Source organism: Salvelinus fontinalis, chromosome 31 (assembly GCF_029448725.1).
Source record: "Salvelinus fontinalis isolate EN_2023a chromosome 31, ASM2944872v1, whole genome shotgun sequence".
NCBI classification, from domain to species: domain Eukaryota; kingdom Metazoa; phylum Chordata; class Actinopteri; order Salmoniformes; family Salmonidae; genus Salvelinus; species Salvelinus fontinalis.
The window spans coordinates 37,173,522-37,194,686 of record NC_074695.1 but is presented as its reverse complement, the minus strand read 5'-3'; the positions used below and the strand labels follow the sequence as shown (position 1 = coordinate 37,194,686).

The window sequence follows — 21,165 nt, the reverse complement described above, 5'->3', positions numbered from 1 at the left end:
TCTCTCATTCACTAAAGCCCTTCCATTTAACTCACTGGCAGGATGACTGGAAGTCTATTCTTTATTCTTTCCCTCTGGACACAAGATTGTCTTGATTCTATTTTTGTTTTAGGTTTACAGAAAATGATTCCTGTTTAAAATATATTAAAATAGTTAATTGGTATAAGTATTGCTGACTTACAGTACCAAGTCTCAATAATATTCTAACAGTTAATAGCATTTTTTTTACAAAGCACGATGCAAATAGTTTGTAGGCACTTTTCATTGTCGACTAAATGTATACATATTTTAATTTTAATTCAGACTTGTGTCACTATTATTTTAAGTGGCAATGTAAATAGAATGACTAATTAAGGAATACTGTAACATACTATATTTGAGTCTTTATTTTACATAAATAGAAATAATGAGCATGCAGCATTACGTCATATGGGATTCTAATGAGTGTGATATTTTCACACTGTGTACAGTACCTGTGAATCGCCCATGTTATTCAGTAAACGAAGGCTGTCTCAATGACCTTCTGCACACACTGCATAGGAACAGTTCAGGTCAGTCCAGCATTCCTCCAGGCTTTCATCACATTACAAACACAAAGAAATGAGGAACAGGAAAAAGCAAGGCATTCATTTACCCCTTTGTTTTCAACATTTCATCAAATTACTGTTGAAATTAAAGTGAGCAGAGTTTGGTGCCAAAACAGCATGTTGCAACAACGTGCTAACTGTGCTAACATCTTCAGTCACATGCGATGTGAATACGGAACAACTCCCCCCAAAGCCTTGTTACTTCAGTTTTGATTATAAAAAATGCAGTGGGGTTAGTCTAGAATGGATGTTCGGAATGAGGGAAAAGTTGGATATATTTTAAGAAAAGCAGCCCTCCCAGCCTTGCTGTGCCATAGAACCAGACCAGTCAGAACAGGTTTGGGCAATCATTAACAGCCACTGTGGCCCACTCTCCTGTAACAGCCAGCTTAAGCTATAGCCCCTACTAGAACAAAGACCCTGTCTGCCGTACAACAAGCTGTATATTTAGTTTCGAGGCGAGTTTCAAATAAGTGGTTTCCCCGACTTCATCTCTTGTTCAGGTCCTGAGGGTTAGTTGATATATCGAAACTTATCACTGCTAGTTTGAGTTTGAGGTAGTGAAGTCCACCCAAAGCCAAAATTTGTAGTTAACTGAAGTAGGGTTGTAATGGATATTGATGACGAGTTGTTTGTGTGCCTGGGTAGGGGGGTATACTTGATTTTGTATAAGTTTCTCCTTCTTTCTGTTAAATATAAATGTAGTTTCAGAGATGTGATAGACTGGCCTTCTAAGGATCATTTGCATCCACAGTCAGGGTTGTCAACAGTTTAGAACACCCCTGTCTTTTCAGAGTGGAATGTGCCTGAACCCTCCATTATGCCCATAGGCGGGGCTTATCCACACACAAACTTACCAAAGCATGGTTAGCCTTTATCAAGTTTTTTTGTCAGTCAAAATCAGGAGATATCACAATACTAAAATATATATAAGAGAAACATGTATTGGAAAATGCTCAAGAGGAAAATATTATTAATGCGATCTGTAAAATAATCACTTTTATGACCCAGTGTTTGTCTCCTATTCATGTTTGGATGGTCATCCCCATCTTACGAGGCAGCATTGGATATAATCACTCTCTCTAATACTGCCTGGTAATGATGATGATAGCCATCTGCTAACTACAGTGAGACACCACACAACTTATGACATTAGCTAGCTACATTAACCCATTTTACCTCAACTTGGCAGCCGTTTTGTTTCAAATTAAATGGCCTGGTTCCCACTGAAATGGCTTTCAGGATCCATCTTACCTGACAGTGCTGGATTGTACAACTGTGTTCTAACACTGTCTGGTAACGATGTTTCCTGGGTGACTCACATACCTCCAGAGATACTTCTCAGCTATGGACAGACTTAGAGGGTCAGGTGTGGCCCCTTGATGAAAACATACCATAGGCAATACCTGATCAGACGATCTGTGGTAACTGTACTGTGGTAATGGTAGCACTTGACTCCAGTTTGAATTCTATCTTTCTTAAAGGATTTGATGTCTGATAACTTCACTGATAAGAAGACTTGGTTGAGCGTCGCATCTGTAATTTTGGCTAGAATCTTGCTAGCATGCAGAGGTGGGCTGGCTATACCAGAAAACTGGGAAGAGAATGATATTGTGTTTCCCCTTTTTTGAGTTGACTTGATTCTACATGGGCGATTGTCCATGGAGATTGTCCTAAATCTTCAGTTTGGCACATCTTTATTACACTAGCTAAAACTACACATCTGAAAAATGATCCGTTTTACGTCATCATTTATTTGTCAAAAAGATAGGCATATGAAGTGCTTATTTTGTGAATCATATTGGAAAAATGTATGGCAGATATGATTGGGGTGCTTTGTCAATCAAAGTAGTTAAAATATTTTAGTGTTACTCAGTTAGGAATCAATTTAAGCAAGTGGAGTAGGTTAGTGGCATGAACGGATTGCGAGAACCGAGAAGACAAGTAGAGGAGACAGTTAGGGGCCCTAGCTCACCCAGTCGTTGTATTATCCACTTCCCTGTCCTGTTTTATAGCGGCCCCACCCAGCCTGAGTTAAAGAATACCAGTCGGTTGATGGTTCCACCGGTCGTACTACTCATTTCCGTGTCCCCTCCCCCCTGCAGCGTATGGCTTTGTGTTGTGTCACTGTGATTGGTTCAGCTCGCCTTACCTGCGTGGCACATCCTGAAACTGACACGAGCTCACCTGAGCACTTACGATAGAAAGAAACTCAACAACATCCTCCTTGACTTCCCCCGAGCCTCCCCTCTCTCTCTCTTCCTTCATATGAATGATTGCTCTTTTTTTTATCACTGCTAAGTATATCCCATAGCTCTATCTGTAGTGCCTTTTGTCGTTTTACTAGGCTTTTTTGGAGAACAAAAGGGTTTTGCCTCGCATCTTTTTTGTTACAATTAGAATGTTTTTATTGTGCCTCCTTTTTGTCATAAGCAACTGATAAACAGCCATAGACTTGAATGACTTGATCCCTTAAGGAAAACTTCCATCTCGTTCCATGTCTCCCATTTTTCATGGTCTTCCATGAAGAAAAATAAATCCCAATTGAGTAGGTAACGCTCTCAAACAGGCAGCACAGACATAGGAAAATAATAAACAAGGAGTCTGAATGTTTGTTTAAGGAGGGAGAATTACCCCACAAATATTGAACCACACCTTTATTGGCTCACCTCATGTCGTTTGCCTTTGTCTACGACATAGACACATGGAATGGTTCAATGTTTGTCATATTTTTTCTTTCCCTTTTTTACCCCCTCTCCTTTTCACACGGTAAAAAAGACCATTTCGATGTTGCACTGAACCTTAAAGTGGCATAAGGATTTCATTTGTGGTGAAAAGGCACCACATTTTCCCACTTAAGCTGTTTTTCTATATCTTTGACGTGACCAGTCAATCATCAATATGTCTTTTGTCTTCATTGTAAATTAACTCCATATAACATAGTCTTTGAGAATACGAAAAAGACAAACTAGTATCCATGTCTTTGTGTGAGACAGACAGACGGACAGACAGACTGATATACTGTATCTTTTTCAGCCTGTCTCTTCTTGCATCTCATCCTGCCTTTTTTCAGCTGGCTCCCTCTGCATACAGGGGACGGTTGGTTCAGAGCGTCCTTCAGTCCTAGCTCCATGGCCTGTTGATTGGCGTCTTACCAGACATGGTTAGATCTATTTATCCCTGTCTAATACTGTCTGGTAATGCCGTCCATTGAATGGCATTACCTTCTCTTTTTCCTCTCTCCTTCTTGCACAGAAGTTTGAGCTCTTAGGTCTACACTATGTTAATGTGTGTATACGCTATGTTTGTGTGTGTATATGACCAGAACATGGACACAATGGTTGAAATGACAGATGGGTTGAGATATGGTGCTTATGGTGATAAAGACAATAACTATAAAGGAACTTTGCACTGGAAGATTGATTAAGTTGCCAGTGATTTTCCATGTGCCAAGCTTGTGTCAGAGTTTCTTCCTTGAGCAGCGGCCCAGGATGTCTAAAAGAAAGCTATACAGCATTTTGGGATATTAAGTCATTTAAATACTTTAAGGTGCATTCAAATATCCTCTCTCTCTCTCTCTCTCTCTCTCTCTCTCTCTCTATCTCTCTATCTCTCTATCTCTCTATCTCTCTATCTCTCTATCTCTATCTCTATCTCTATCTCTATCTCTATCTCTATCTCTATCTCTATCTCTATCTCTCTATATATATATATATATATATATATATATATATATATATATATATATAAATGTACTGTGTCAATTATTTTATATCTATATGGATGTAATATTATGTTCATGTAAATAAAGAATTTAGAAGAACATTTAATTTGGTATTATCTTAAATATAAAATAAAGGTTTGCGTATTCGCTCAGTGTTCCTCATGGTTCTCATGGTTACTAAATTCTACATGGGAAACTTGCCCAGAGTTTGGCATTTCTCCAGGTACAGTAAAACTTGTAACAACCAAGCTGTAGATAACCATATATGTTTGGCAATAAAAATATGTCATGAAAATATCAAATAAACCTGAAAGAAAAATAATATTTGACTTTGCGCCTTTCTTTTTGACTGTGATCATAAAGTGTTGTCTGAATGCATTGAATTATGTTTTCTAGTCACATAGTTTTGTCTGAAGGGAAATTAATGTGATGATATGTAGGCCTGTCCTTACTGTTTGCTCTGATCATTGTGTTCAGGGGACTCTTTACCAGGCAGAGCGCAATGCCTGGCCCCAGTCAGGTGGAGATCAGGTTACATCTGAACAGAGCTCCTTTTTAAATGTCTCAATTTACCTATGAGGTCCCCCTATCAGCCAAGCCAAGCCCTCATTGTGTTCCAACTCCTGCTCGAAAGCACCTCCTAACAGGCTGCCCAGTGTGTCTCGTTGTTAGACTGAGATCCATAAGGCCACTTTTCACAGATTTTAGGGCCAGAAATTGACTCTTAAAGCTGGAATCCACATTAAGTGAAACAGCGCCACTGGACTCCCCAGGTGCATTTGTTATTGTTTTTGTTTTGTTTATGACAGGAGGAAAGGAGCATCCAGCATCTTGATAAAATTGTTTGGCACATACTCTGCTGTCCTATGTGCAATGATGTGCAGCGACGTCCGAGGGAAAAAACGGTGTTTGAAGGGACTTCTTTGTTGTTGTAATGTCGCAAACGGACGTTGCAGTTTCACCGCTACGGATTGTAGCTTTAACATGCACACATGCACGCTCGCACACACACACACAGACACACGCAAACACACAAATAGCAAAACCCCATTGGTGTTTAATTAGAGGTTGCCTGAGGTGTACACTATAAAGGAGGATCGAGGAGTTGTCCTAACTTGCCAAAATATTGTAAAATAAGTTAAACATTTTTGGAACGATAAGCTTGAATTGGGAATGGTCTAATTGACTCAACAACCAAAAAACACATACAGTATATATGTTTAGCTTTCTTAATGAATCAGAAAATCAACAGTTATTTCTGGCTAACTGGCTAACTCATTGATCCTCTTTGTAGTATACCCCCATGAGGGGTTGGTTTCCTTGGAACTCTGATTCTTTCAGGAGGAACACAAACACAGAGTCCATTCGACCATTTACTAAACCAGGCCCGGGACCCCACTGATCTCCGATGCAGAACAAGAGCTGAGCAAGTTAAAAGGTTCAGAGGAAATAGTCTTCATCCCTCACTACTATGAAATGGTTTTCCAATGTTAATGAATAGGTGTTTGGTTAACAATCAGCCAACAAATATGTAACTGACTAATACTATGCAATGAATTGCGTCAGTTTTATTTCCCTTGATGCTTTGACTGAACATGGTCACATGCTTTGACTGAGTTCATGGTCACAAAATTATATATTCATGCCAAATCAAGGAAGGGGTACACATATCTATATATTTTTTAAACTATTTAAATAAATTACATAAAATATGTAAAAACTTCAGGGGTAGTCAACTATTTTAACATGTTGGCTTTGTGTGACATCACAGACTGCCCGTAGCTGGGAGAGGGAGGATTCCAGTGCTGGTCTGTGCATGCGCCAGTGCCGTCCGACCAGATTCCTGCGATTCACCACGGAGGGTGAGGTTCACCTAGGTTTACCAGTGAGGTGAAACGGCCCCATAATAGAGGGCACCACAGGCTGAATTTACATTTTTGCATCTACCTGTCAATTTTCAGATTTGTTGGTATTTTGGTCTATTAATATTAGAATTTCCATAAAGTATACATAAAAATGTAAAAAACTTAATGAAAAGTACATTTTTTTTTAGTTTATCATACTATTGTCATCGAAATGTTAATGAATTTTAACCACTTTAAAATGGACACGCATCAATCATTTCTAATTACACATCATTTTAAAGCCCATTTCAAAAGAATGAACGAGAGAGAGAGAGAGAGAGAGAGAGAGAGAGAGAGAGAGAGAGAGAGAGAGAGAGAGAGAGAGAGAGAGAGAGAGAGAGAGAGAGAGAGAGAGAGAGAGAGAGAGAGAGAGAGAGAGAGAGAGAGAGAGAGAGAGAGAGAGAGAGAGAGAGAGAGAGAGAGAGAGAGAGAGAGAGAGAGAGAGAGAGAGAGAGAGAGAGAGAGAGAGAGAGAGAGAGAGAGAGAGAGAGATATCTCCGGTAGAGTGAGTCAGAGAGATTGAACACGTAGTAGGATTTAGAAGGCTAAATAAATGTGTAAAAATAAATGGTGGTGGCAGCATCATGCTGTGGGGATGTTTTTCATAGGCAGGGACTGGGAGGCTAGTCAGGATCGAGGGAAAGATGAACAGACCAAAGTACATTGATGAAAACCAGCTCCAGAGTGCTCAAGACCTCAGACTGGGGCGAAGGTTCACCTTCCAACAGGACAACGACCCTAAGTACACAGCCAAGACAACACAGCATTGGCTTCAGGACAAGTCTCGGAATGTCCTTGAGTGGCCCAGCCAGAGCCCGGAATTAAATGGGAACCCGATCTAACATCTCTGGAGAGACCTGAAAATAGCTGTGCAGCAACGCTCCCAATCCAACCTGACAGAGCTTGAGAGGATCTGCAGAAAATAATGGGAGAAACTCCCCAAATACAGGTGTGCCAAGCTTGTAGCGTTGTACCCAAGAAGACACGAGACTGTAATCGCTGCCAAAGGTGTTTCAACAAAGTACTGAGTAAAGGGTCTGAATACTTTCCAAATGCACTCTATATTTGGATGTACTGTATTTGGAAACCCAAAATGCAATCTGACACTTACAGAAAATGAAAGCAATTCATAGCTATTTCATTGAGTGTCATTAGCTCCTCTAACAGCCATCTTCACTGAGAGAAGTCAAACACACGTACAGGTATGTCAATTGAATAACAAGAAGGGGTTCATTTGGATGGGAGCGTATGTCTCGATTCAGGACATGACAGTTATAGTTTAGTATAAAGATTTATGATGATGAATGATCCTCAATGAGCCAACATCTATTGGAGGTAGTTCTACCACCCTAAAAAAAAAAACATGTTCATATTGTGTAATAGCCACACTTACAAAAGCAAAACTCAAGACAAGAAGCTTTTCTATCCTAGAATAGTGCATTATTCTCATACAATATATTCACAACATTTTGCTATTTACTGCTCTTGCTATTTCCCCTCAAAAGGGATGAGGTTTCACTGAAAAACATGATAGACACTTCTTGCCTGGTTCTCACAGTTGGGGGAGGCTGGCAAATCCTGTTTTACGTAACAGGATGTATATCTCCTTCTCAGTGGAATGGATCTGACCCTAAGCATGGGAAACACTTACCCCTAAAGCCCCCATTGCCACTGTAATTCTGTAAGGATATCATGAATGGTGTGAGAGAGCCATTGAAAACAGTCTTTCTTTACACCAAACTCCTTCACTTCCACTATAACACCTTGACAAGGAGAATCCCTCTGTATAATGGGTTGTGCAGAGACACCATGACTGGAGGGTGCACTACAATTGCTTGTTACCTGGTGCATGAGGCAGTTGGGATGGCATGGGAATAGGCAAATCTCCACATACACACATCTTCCCCTGTCTCCCCCAATGGCAAACACATACACACACACGCGCACGCACGCACGGGCGCACGCACACACACACACACACACACACACACACACACACACACACACACACACACACACACACACACACACACACACACTCTCTCTATCTTGGCTGATGGTGAGCCAAGGTGTAAAATATTGACCTTGTAGCAGTCGTGAGGACAAAGATTCAGCAGTAGGCAGGCAGGTAGAGGTGTAAATGGTGGTTGAATTTATTTACACAGTGCTGGTGATGATGGTGATACATTTACAATTCAATTCTAGACTTCAAACGGACTATTCTAAATAAAAAGCTTATTATATGCCAAAATCTGTACTAACCATTCAAGTCACAGGTGGGGTCTACCTTGCCAGAAAATTCCGACCCTACCATTACGCTTGTTTACTCTGAGCTGCACTGGAGTTGGAACTCAATTACATTTTAGTCATTTAGCAGAGTCTCTTATCCAGAGCGACTTTCATACTTTCAATCATGGTTACACTGTGGAGCCGGTGCGAGATCGGATCGGAAAACGTACCTCAATGCAGGTATTCTAAATTTGACCTTCATCCACACTGCACCATTGAGAAGATTGAAATACTGCTAGTTTTCTTGGAAAACTGCCCTTTCCGTCCTCCTGCTAGCTAGCATTAGCCACAGCAGCCATTCTGGAATGGCACGTTCACACATCATTGGACAAGGTGGAAAAACCAGACATGTGCTCCAAGCGAAAGACAATGAAACAATTGACATAAAACTGGTAAATATAGTTAAATAAACCAAAGCTTCTTTATAACAAGTGTTGCACATTTTCTGAGCTCTTCAAACAACTTCTAGAATGAGAAATGGAGGCTATGCATGTAATAATATATTTAGGTAATGACTGAACATAAATTAGGCTACAATAACCAAACATTATCGACTGCTGGGGAAATGCGGGGATTAGCGATAACTTCAATACTGAGTATATATTTAACAAGGGAATTGATAGTCATTGACAAACAAAGTGCACACAATTGACAAAATGAATCAATGAATGTGCACAAATAGGCGGGAGTCAGTGGAGACTCCCACCATCCCCGACAGTCAGGGTTGTAAAATAAACCTGTTTTCTTTGTCTACCTACGCAGCACTTTGCACAGTGTCTATCAGATGGTTCTTTAGTTCTTTATCAAGGTGTGACTAACATTGGCTGAACACTAACGAAACACAAAGCACTTCAACACAAGAATATGGGAGGGTTCCATGTAAAAGTTAGGGGTGCTTAGTGTCTTCAATGTCCTACCAAGCAACAACTGAACTTAAATGTAATATTTGCATTTATCTGGAAAATTGATTGGTGTATTGTTGGCCATTACTTTCTTTGGCCATTATTTACCAACATTTATATTCATAAAGAAATACAAAATCCATTCATAAGTAAAATACAATAAAATCTAAATCCTTATCCTACCCAATCAGACAATAGGATATTGTAGAGTTGCATGACTGTTTGATGCAATGTAACCTAACACAGCAGACATAGAAGAAACGCCTGATCAAAGTTCTCACATACGGTTTTCATCGGCAAAGGAAGCTAGTTTGAAGATAGGTATGTCCCTGAAAACTGGAAGTTGTTGGCAACTCCGCTAAAGGTAGATGTAATGACACCACTACCAGTAAATTATCAGGGTGTTGGGAGGTAGGGATAGGATTAGTGGTAATTGCCAACTGTGACGGGGTGGGGTCCTCCGTAAGCAAATTATTGAGATGGAGAGTGATTACTGAATTTACCAAAAGGGAAACAAAAATTATCTGGGAGAGAAAAAAGGAAAATGGTTCCTTAGCTACTAGTATTTGCCAGTTGATCCATATTTCAGAAAAATTATACACAAAAATAAACAAAAAGTGTTCCAAATTAAACCTAGAATGCATATCAAATTTGACAATGTTTAGGAAAACAATTCAATAAAAATTGAATAAATGGAATAAATAAGGTGTGGAGTACCTGTAGCTTGAAAGAAATGCCCCCTGGATAGATTTTTCATTTTCATTATAATACCAGTATGTAAAAGCATGTGTGCATCCACTATCAAATATTATTTTGCACTTTTGTTTGATACAATGCCTTGGAAAACTGGTAAATCCATTTGATTGACACTCTGTTCTCATATTTCTCACTTTATCCATACTTTATCATATTCGTCACTTCATCCCTACCTATATGTGCAGTACCAGTCAAAAGTTTGGACACACCTACTCATTCAAGGGTTTTTCTTTATTTTGACTATTTTCTACATTGTAGAATAATAGTGAAGACATCCACACTATGAAATAACACATATGGAATCATGTAGTAACCAAAAAAGTGTTAAACAAATCAAAATATAATTTATATTTGAGGTTCTTCAAAGTAGCCACAGTTTGCCTTGATGACAGCTTTGCACACTCTTGGCATTCTACAATGCCAAGAGTGTGCAATTTTCTACAATGTAGAAAATAGTCAAAATAAAGAAAAACCCTTGAATGAGTAGGTGTGTCCAAACTTTTATATCGAATGACGCCAAACTTGGAGGTGGCGTGCAAGTGGTATTCATATCCTTGAGTAGTATATTTTGTGGTGGTATTGTTGCAAGATTCAATCTAACTGTTGCCAAAGCACCAATCTCCCATGCAACCAGTGGTTGTTTACACACTTTATTACTCAGTTGGCATGGTACAGACCAAGACCTACATCGACTAACACTGAATTGCAACATATTGGCTTACACTATTTCATTTGTGCACGGGCAAATTTTTTCTCCTTTTTTTGGCCTCATGTGGACAACTGGTTGAAATGCATACATAAAAGGCTTGTGTTTAGGACCTAGCCATATGCATATCTCAAGTTTTCCCTCCAGTTCTACAGGCATCAGTGTGCAACAGGACCAGCTCTAGATAAGGTCAGAGGTCATCACGTACTGCCTACCTACTTCTGCTTAACACCCGATTCTGCATATTGCAAAACAGGCCTACATTTCATGCATTTGGTGACATTTAATTACTTTAAATAAACATTTTTATTTTCATTCTTAATTATCTATAAAGCATAAAAGAATGATACAATTTGACAAAATGTTCTAGGCTATAAATGAAAAAAACTATTTGTACCACTTTGACGATGAATGGAAAAACTCCTCCTGCTCCAGTACTCCCACTATCTGGGGCAGCGGTCAGTGATGTCATCGGAGAACTGGGTTGCATAACAAAAATATCAGTATCAAAACCATTGTCATAATGTGTTGTACATCAGTTGTCAAACCTGAGTGTATATTGGGCTCCATGTCTTATAAGAGTTGAATATTAGAGGGCTGCTGGACACCCAGCTGGTCTGTGGAGACAACAACGCCCAAGGAGAGCCAGAGCCAGGGGTTCAACACAGCAGGAGGAGGTGGGAGACAGCAAGTCCCTGGCCTACAACAACCAGATACAGGAAGTGACATCAGAACCCAGTATAGGGTAAGGCCAACCGCAAAATACAAGGAGGCGGGCCTCTGAGGTAACCAGGAGACGTCTGCAGCACGGAGGAGGGGGGCCGACAGAGAATGGAGGGCCAGGTGTGTGTGGGGAATGGTGGGATGTCATTTTGGATTTTGTTCAATTCTATTATTTCTGTTCAAGTTTTTTGATAATAAGTAACAGGAGAGGCATAAACTGCCAGTTACTCATACAGTGCAAAACAGTTCCTATGTGCTTCCGTGAACAAAGAAAAGAAAAGACGGTGTCCAACCAAAGTTATTTCTTATAGTTTAGGAAAAAATACTTTCTCTGGAGTTCCCACCTTTGTAGTTATAGTATCTATTGACACTTGCTGAATATAATTTGGCGCTCTGAGTCAGTTGAGCGATACAGTTTACCACTAAAGCATGATGAGTAAAATGAGATGCATATCTTATCCAACAATGCATGGTCTTGGCTTCCTGAAGGGTTAAATAGATAGAAGGCTTGGGTGACCCTATGTTATTACTGTAGCAGCCTGAGCCTTAGTGAATAGCAGAGTTGAAGGCTCACACATGAATAGGGCACGGAAGCTCCATTGTACTACACTAAACATACCTAAATTCAAGTGTGTGTATGCATGTATGTACTTTACGAGTGTATGCATGTGTGTGTGTGTGTGTTTAGGTGTGTGTGCGTGCGTGCGTGTGTGTGTGCGAGTGTATACATGCTTGTGTGTGTGTATTTTAATCCATATTTCTGGGTGTGGAAGGTGTGTGTTTGGAGGAGCGGTGCCTCAGTGGGAGCAGGAGGTCATCCCCCAGGGTGGTGTTGTTACCTCCGTACCCAGAGAGGGAGAGGGACAGAGGAGCCCAGGGGCCCGGGGCCCTTCTTTTTCTTTGAAGGAGTCACTCCCCTATACCAATGATGTGACATTTTAAGACTATTCAACATAGGTCTTGATTAAATATTTAGAGTATTAACCTCCTATTGTGAGAGTAGAGGATGGAAACGGCTCTACGACAAGACTGGAGGACTTTAAACTCAAGTGGTCCGAGACCAAATCTCCTGTCTCCTACTACAATTTCAAAGAAGGTAGCTGTATTATACAAGCTCATGTGGTTCACCCCTCAGAGGTATCAATAGAGTGACAGTAACATTACATTTTAATTCAGTCTTGATTATTTCTAAATAAGCACCAAATATAGATCTGGGTTCAGTGTTTGAAATGTTGTGTCTTTTGTGGAGGACAACAATAGGAAGGAGAACGGTTTTGAATATGTCATCATGTTGTAGGTCAGCGTTTCCCAAGCTCAGTCCTTGAGACCTGGGGGTGCACATTTTGGTTTTTGCTCTAACACTACACAGCTGATTCAAATGATCAAAGCTTGATGATTAGTTGATTAAATCAGCTGTTCAGTACTAGGTAAAAACCAAAACGTGTACCCCTTGGGGTCCTGAGGACCGAGTTTGGGAAACCCTGTTGTAGGTAAACAGCTTCTGTACCAGATCCCCAACAACAAGGTGCTGACCACTAACATCGTGCTCCTTAGCAACCTAAGGGAGTATGATTGTATCAGCAGCAAGGTCAACCACAGTCCAGGACTGAGGTGAGGCATCTGAGACAAAGAGGGTGCATCGGCCTCTCACAGTACAGTCGAAGATATAGATAGGTTTAATTTTCACAAATACATGTGCCACAATGGTGCACTTTGGCAGTTTACATGAAAGAAAACTGAATTTCAGTGCAGCTTACATAAAATAAAGACCATTAACATGATTAAAAGAGTCGCCCATTAATAAAAACATTTCAATTTGAACACTTACCCCATCTAGTGTTCATTTAAAAACATAACTAATGATGCTATTGGCCTTTTTGTAATGTTTTTCTCTTTTTTTTGCAAAATATGGTTTAATAAGACGCCTAGAAACTGTCTCTCCAAAATAAATCTCAGATCACGCTTGTAGGCGATGTCATGGACAGATAGTTAAGCTCGTGCAGAAACACGTCTTTGGGTCTAACAGTTATGTCTCGCCAAAATCTGTATGTGCAGGCCATGAAATCAAGGCACTCCTTCGATATAAAGTATTTTTTTTACAAAAATGAAAACGTGTCAGTTTGTCAATAATGGGTTGTGCCTTGAGAAATTGAGAAAATGAACAACTAAGGACACATTTTTCACTTCTCTCATTGACACCCCAAACCCGGGTCTGTCAAGTCTGCTTCGTGAGGCAGCGTTCCCGGAAGTATTAGCCTGTGGTCACTGTTCTATATTAACTTATAAGTAAAAAAATATATATTTACTTCCCTATGGTGTCGTCTTTCCTAGAACCGTTTTTAAATTTGAAAAAGTAGACTATCCCTTTAAATAAGACAGTATAACTTCCTTTCATCTAACAGCTGCTTCTGTGCCTTGTAGGAGGTTGAAAATTGAGGAGTTTTCCCCCGCTACCTTCCACATGGAAGTGAGGGATGAGAGAGAGGTTTTCTTTGCCCAGAGGGAAGGTAGAAATGGGCCCGGGTCAAATATAACGCCTCCAGTTACACGATGACGCGCCAATAACAGCACACTACAATACAGATCTAGATTCTGTAGGGGGCTAGAGTTGAAAAAGGAACTTGTGCTTCATGGAAGAGACAATGAAAGCAAATTATGAAAACAAATCATTCGTAACTGACAGGTTTGAGTGACACAATAGTTGTCCTTGTGATTTTAATGTATTATTATTATTATTGATTTTATGTTGGAAAGTTACGGTACATACTGTAGAGTACAGAAAATCAATTCCCAGCAGGCTAGTGTGATAAAATCACAAGAAAAACCTGCTCTGTTGCCATAGAGACATATCGGCAGAGGGCAGGTCTGAGACACAGAGAGAGCTACACAGGGAGAAGCCATGACACCCACAGTCCTTTGAAAAGTCCCTACCGCCTCGCCTCAGAAGGATTTCCACCATTATGTCTCTCCAAATTTCAAACCTGTTTATTTATTTATTTATTTAACCTTAAATTTAACTAGGCAAGTCGTTAAGAACAAATTCTTATTTACAAGACGGCCTACCAAAAGGCAAAAGACCTCCTGCGGGGACGGGGGCTGGGATAAAAAAAAACAATTATAATTTAAAAAAACATATAAATATAGGGCAAAACACGCATCACGACAAGAGAGACAACACAACACTACATAAAGACAGACCTAAGACAACAACATAGCAAGGCAGCAACACATGACAACACAGCATGGTAGCAGCACAACATGGCACAAACATTATTAGTCACAGACAACAGCACAAAGGGCAAGAAGGTAGAGACAACAATACATCACGCAAAGCAGCCACAACTGTCTGTAAGAGTGTCCATGATTGAGTCTTTGAATGAAGAGATTGAGATAAAACTGTCCAGCTTGAGTGTTTGTTGCAGCTCCTTCCAGTCGCTAGCTGCAGCGAACTGAAAAGACGAGCGACCCAGGGATGTGTGTGCTTTCGTCAGTAAGAAGGTTTGTTAGAGAGACAGGGGTTGAAGAAGAAAGCATGACACAGTCAGTTCTCCCACTTAACACCAAAGCACAAATAGACTTATGACTCAGCTGCCGTAGAAGAAGGAAGCAGTATAATTTGCAATGTTCATCATGTTTCTTCAAAAAAGTAGAAACATACATGCAGTTTATAATAACTTTAGTTAAAGTTAAGTTACAAGGATGACAGTGATGCATCTGCATATCGTTATCAACTGAAACAGCATATCTCAAGACTACAGCAAAATGACAACAATCAGGTGAAATATAACACGCAGGTATCACAAAGTAAACAAATCCAAAGATACTGTACCACCATCTGTGTGAGACCCCCATGTGATTGAGTGAGCCAGTGAGATATACTGCCTGGAGAACAACGGAACAGAGCTGCATTTGCCAGTGCTCTTCCCATTGCTTTGTGACATAAGTCATTATTATGACATATAGGTAATGTAGTCAGCACAGGTGCTATTACTAATTCATCAGTATAGGTGACATATACAGTTGAAGTCAGAAGTTTACATACACCTTAAACACATTTAAATATATTTAAACTCAGTTTTTCACAATTCCTGACATTTAATCCGAGTAAAAATTCCCTGTCTTAGGTCAGTTAGGATCAGCACTTTATTTTAAGAATGTGAAATGTCAGAATAATAGTAGAGAGAATTATTCATTTCAGCTTTTGTTTCTTTCATCACATTCCCAGTGGATCAGATGTCACGGCCGTCAAATGAAGAGGACCAAAGCGCAGCGTGGTGAGCATACATATTCCTTTTATTTAGGATGACGCCGACAAAAAAAATAAACAATACAAAAACAACCGTGAAGCTTAAGGCTATAGTGCCACAAACAAAGACAACTTCCCACACTGAACGGAGGGAAAAGGGCTACCTAAGTATGGTTCCCAATCAGAGACAACGATAGACAGCTGTCCCTGATTGAGAACCATACCCGGCCAAAACATAGAAATACAAAATCATAGAAAACATAGAATGCCCACCCCAAATCACACCCGGACCAAACCAAAATAGAGACATAAAAAGGCTCTCTAATGTCACGGTCGTCGTAAGGAGGAGACCAAGGCGCAGCGTGATAAGAGTACATAACTCTTTTAATGAACGAAGATTACTTAACAAACTAACAAAACAACAAAATGAACCGTGAAGCAATATGTCTAGTGCAAAACAGGCAACTAAACATAGAATAACAACCCACAAAACCAAAATGGAAAATGGCAACCTAAATAGGATCCCCAAACAGAGACAACGATAAACAGCTGCCTCTGATTGGGAACCAATTCAGGCCACCATAAACCTACATATACCTAGACATACAAAACCCCCATAGATATACAAAAACCCCAGATAGGACAAAAACACCTAGACAATACAAAACCTAAACCAACCACCCTTGTCATACCCTGACCGAACCAAAATAATAAAGAAAACAAAGATAACTAAGGTCAGGGCGTGACATCTAAGGTCAGGGCGTGACATCAGATGTTTACATACACTCAATTAGTATTTGGTAGCATTGCCTTTAAATTGTTTAACGTGGGTCAAACGTTTTGTGTAGCCTTCCACAAGCTTCCCACAATAAGTTGGGTGAATTTTGGCCCATTCCTCCTGACAGAGCTGGTGTAACTGAGCCAGGTTTGTAGGCCTCCTTGCTCGCACAAGCTTTTTCAGTTCTGCCCACAAATTTTCTATAGGATTGAGGTCAGGGCTTTGTGATGGCCACTCCAATACCTTGACTTTGTTGTCCTTAAGCCATTTTGCCACAACTTTGGAAGTATGCTTGGGGTCATTGTCCATTTGGAAGACCGATTTGCGACCAAGCTTTAACCTCCTGATTGATGTCTTGAGATATTGCTTCAATATATCCACATAATGTTCCTCCCTCATGATGCCATCTATTTTGTGAAGTGCACCAGTCCCTCCTGCAGCTAAGCACCCCCACAACATGATGCTGCCACCCCCATGCTTCACAGTTGGGATGGTGTTCTTCGGCTTGCAAGCATCCCCCTTTTTCATCCAAACATAACGATGGTCATTAAGAACAAACAGTTCTATTTTTGTTCCATCAGACATTTCTCCAAAAAGTACGATCTTTGTCCCCATGTGCAGTTGCAAACCGTAGTCTGGCTTTTTTTATGCCAGTTTTGGAGCAGTGTCTTCTTCCTTGCTGAGCGGCCTTTCAAGTTATGTGTATATTGGACTCGTTTTACTGTGGATATAGATACTTTTGTACCTGTTTCCTCCTGCATCTTCACAAGGTCCTTTGCTGTTGTTCTGGGATTGATTTGCACTTTCGCACCAAAGTACGTACATCTCTAAGAGACAGGTGTCTCCTTTCTGAGTGGTATGACGGCTCCGTGGTCCCATGGTGTTTATACTTGCGTACTATTGTTTGTACAGATGAACATGGTACCTTCAGGCATTTGGAAATTGCTCCCAAGGATGAACCAGACTTGTGGAGGTCTACAAATGTTTTTCTGAGGTCTTGGCTGATTTCTTTTGATTTTCCCATGATGGCAAGCAAAGAGGCACTGAGTTGGAAGGTAGGCCTTGAAATAAATCCACAGGTACACCTCCAATTGACTCAAATGATGTCAATTATCCTATCAGATGCTTCTAAAGCCATGACATCATTTTCTGGAATTTTCCAAGCTGTTTAAAGGCACAGTCAACTTAGTGTATGTTAACTTCTGACCCACTGGAATTGTGATACAGTGAATTATAAGTGAAATAATCTGTCTGTAAACAGTTGTGGAAACATTACTTGTGTCATGCACAAAGTAGATGTCCTAACCGACTTGCCAAAACTATAGTTTGTTAACAAGAAATTTGTGGAGTGGTTGAAAAACGAGTTTTAATGACTCCAACCTAACTGTATATAAACTTCCGACTTCAACTGTAACTACAATGGTTACTATTGAGATATTCTTATAAGATATTCAAAAACGCACTCACACATCTGACTTATCTTGTTGCAGGCACGTGGGAATAATGCGATAACGTCAAAGAAAAAAGAAACCCACACACTGCTCTTGCAACAAAAAAAATTAAATCCAAGATTACATGAGATATTCTAAAAAGACCATTGCATTGCTACTAGGTATGTGTGATGAGGAGATGAGCGTGTTGATCTGTAAACCCATGGGCCTTCAGCAGGGGCGGGCATCTTCCTCCTGAAGAACCAGGTTGATATCTCAGCCTTTAGACTCAAGCTGCAGAACATCGCAGAGAGTCAATGCAACAGGAAGCTGCGTTTTCGCCTGCCCCAGGCATGCATCGTGCAGCGGTGGGTGAACACTAGGGCTGTGAACACTACTCTATTAGGACATTCAGTACTCTGTCTGCCATAAGAAATTGCAGATGATATGATCATATCATAGAGATAGATAGAAGACATCTTTGTAGCTGAGCCATCATAGCGTCTGTGAAAGCATGGGCAGCGCCATTAAGGCAATCTCCAATTTGAAGTAGTCAATTTTCTTCTTCACGATTGGCTGATCCCTCCTGATGACTCAGTTGGACATGACTCCAACAAGGTCACCAGGAGGGATCAGCCAATGAAGTTGGAAGTCCCACTCAGTTGACTACATTGAAGTGGTGGATGTCCTTATTGGCGATGTCCTCAATGGCCACTAGAGGTCTCTATCATTTTCTATGGATCATATCCATTCGAGAATTCGTGTTTAATTCAATGTGGTTATACTGTAGTACTCCGCTGCAGCCACGCAGCTTATATAAACCAAATTTAAGAAAAGTGTTTGAAAATTCTCCATGAATTGCAAAGTTGCCAGTGTCAACCAGAATCGGATATGTTATTCCATTTCTTACCAACAGAGGGAATACAAGATCTGTTTTTAAAAGAAATGTACTGTAGATGCAATGCTTTGGGCCTGTATTCAGAAAGATTCAGAGTATGTGTGCTGGTCTAGGATCAGTTTAGCTTATAGATCAACATGAATAAGATTATATGGACTGGCTTGATCCTAGATCAGCCAAGTGGATTATAATGTATAATAACTCATGTTTCCTCAGGTATGTCCAGAACACTCTGCTCCTGAAGGCGAGAAAGTTTGACGTGTGCTTTTATTTCCTCATTGCCTGCGCCACACTCACACACCTGTTCTTTCGCCATGGTTACCTGCACTTCCTGGGACCTTTATGACCCCAACTCCCACAACAGCTCTTCCCATTTGACCAATAAGATGAGTAGAAAAAAGACGCTTCTCTTGCTCAGCTTGCAAAATTATTTTGCATCCCTTGACCTGCAAGTTTAGTAATATAATCTGAGATTCACTATTTCAGAATCAGGTTGTCAACAGATGCATCGCCATAGGATACTGCATGAAAATAGACCAGAAACCAGGTCATAAAATAATGGTACCAGTCCACTTTCAACAACTCTCTCTCTGGCCCATTCATGTGTATCTTGATCCCCCTGCTGTTTCCCCACAGTACAAGCAGAAGAAAAAAACCTCTGTACAGTGTGCTGAAGGAGGAGACCGTCTGGTTCATGAACTGATTTAACACCTACATCAATGACAAGCTCAGGGTTGACAAGGGTTTGCCTAGGGACTGGGTGCTGGGTACTTTGACCTGATTGGCTGACTTCATGATTGACGAGAACTTTAAGGCTAATTGGTTTTTAATATACAGTGTGTGTGTGGGTTTCAATGTATTAGTGAGCGATTGGTGAAATTAACAGCTGAAGTACTTACTGTGTCTTGGTCTGTCCTAATCTAGGTTTGGCTGTTGAAGATGAACTGTAACCCAGCCCACCACACCAACTGCAAGGTCCTGAAGGAAGTGATTCCCAGTACTGTTGAGGAGACTTCGGGTGAGCACACACTATCTTAACAGTTCTGTTGGATTATATGACCTAAATAATTTCTCCTCAAATGCAGCTGATCTCAGAAATAAACTAGTTTAATTTCGTAATTCATGATAGCGAGATGATTTGTTGATGTGTCCCCAGTTCCCCTTTCATTTGTTAGTTTGCCCGTATGGCTGCTCTCTGTTTTTCTGTTGGAGTGTTGAAAATAGCCTAATGTGTAATACTGTAGCTACCACCCAGCTGTTGGTTATTCAGGGCTTACTGCCTTATGCCTTATCTCCTGCATGTCTGACTCTGGAGATCTTCAGCAAGTGTCACTGTTGGCTGAAGCTGCTGCCACTGACCAGTAAAAGGAACTTTGTGCTACTGTATAATGAGGAGACTGCCCCTGTCCCTGCTCTCAGCCGCAGCAGCAAAACAGCAGTACACTTCCAAGCCCAGCGTTCAAATAGTGCCTCCACCCAAACGCTCTCCACCACCAGCAGAACTCAGAAGGCCGAGTCTGTAGCATCAGTGTCTGGGGAGGTCATTGTAGAAACATAGTTTCTCCTACAGTCATGATGGCTGTCTCTGAATCCCTCACTGGCACTGATACCACTCAACCCCCGCCGCCGACCCTCCTGTCCCTGTCACTACACTTAATGATCCATCCCTGCAGGCTGCTCCCAACCAACCCACAGGCCCAGCAGGCACCCCCAGAGCCCATCCCACCCCAAAACCCAGTACTCGGCCCCCCAAGCGAGACCGCACTCAGCTGGAGCTCCGGCTCAGCAATTTCTGGCAGTGGCTCCCGGGGGAACACGCAACACTGCAAGCCCCTAGACCTCTTGCAGGTGAAGAGCATCTTCATGACCCTTTCCATCCCGGCTCTGAGCGAAGGCTTTCACCTCTCTGTGCGACGCCTGCCAGTCACCAAAGCCTGCCCCCCCACCCCCCACCCCACCCCAACCAGGCCCAACCCTTCTGCTACTCCCTAAGGCCCATCCAGTTCCAACTGGCCCAGCCCGGCACCAGCTGCAGCGTGTGGACAGACAAACAGGAGAAGGAAGGGGGGCAGGGAGGAGAGGGGGGCCAGGAGCCAGGTGAAGACACACAGAGCTCAGCCAAGGAAGAGAAAGATGAGAAAGAGCACACGGAGCTGTGATATATTCACACTGAGACACTCATTTTGGTTAGTTGGCAGCAATATGGAACCTCGCCATGAAAA

At 41.1% G+C, this 21,165-nt stretch overlaps 1 pseudogene; it reads left to right on the top strand.

The window, feature by feature from the left end:
- The first annotated feature begins 11,275 nt into the window (after positions 1 to 11,275).
- LOC129829312 (protein polyglycylase TTLL10-like) lies at positions 11,276 to 21,102 on the top strand (annotated as a pseudogene).
- Positions 21,103 to 21,165: the final 63 nt, after the last annotated feature.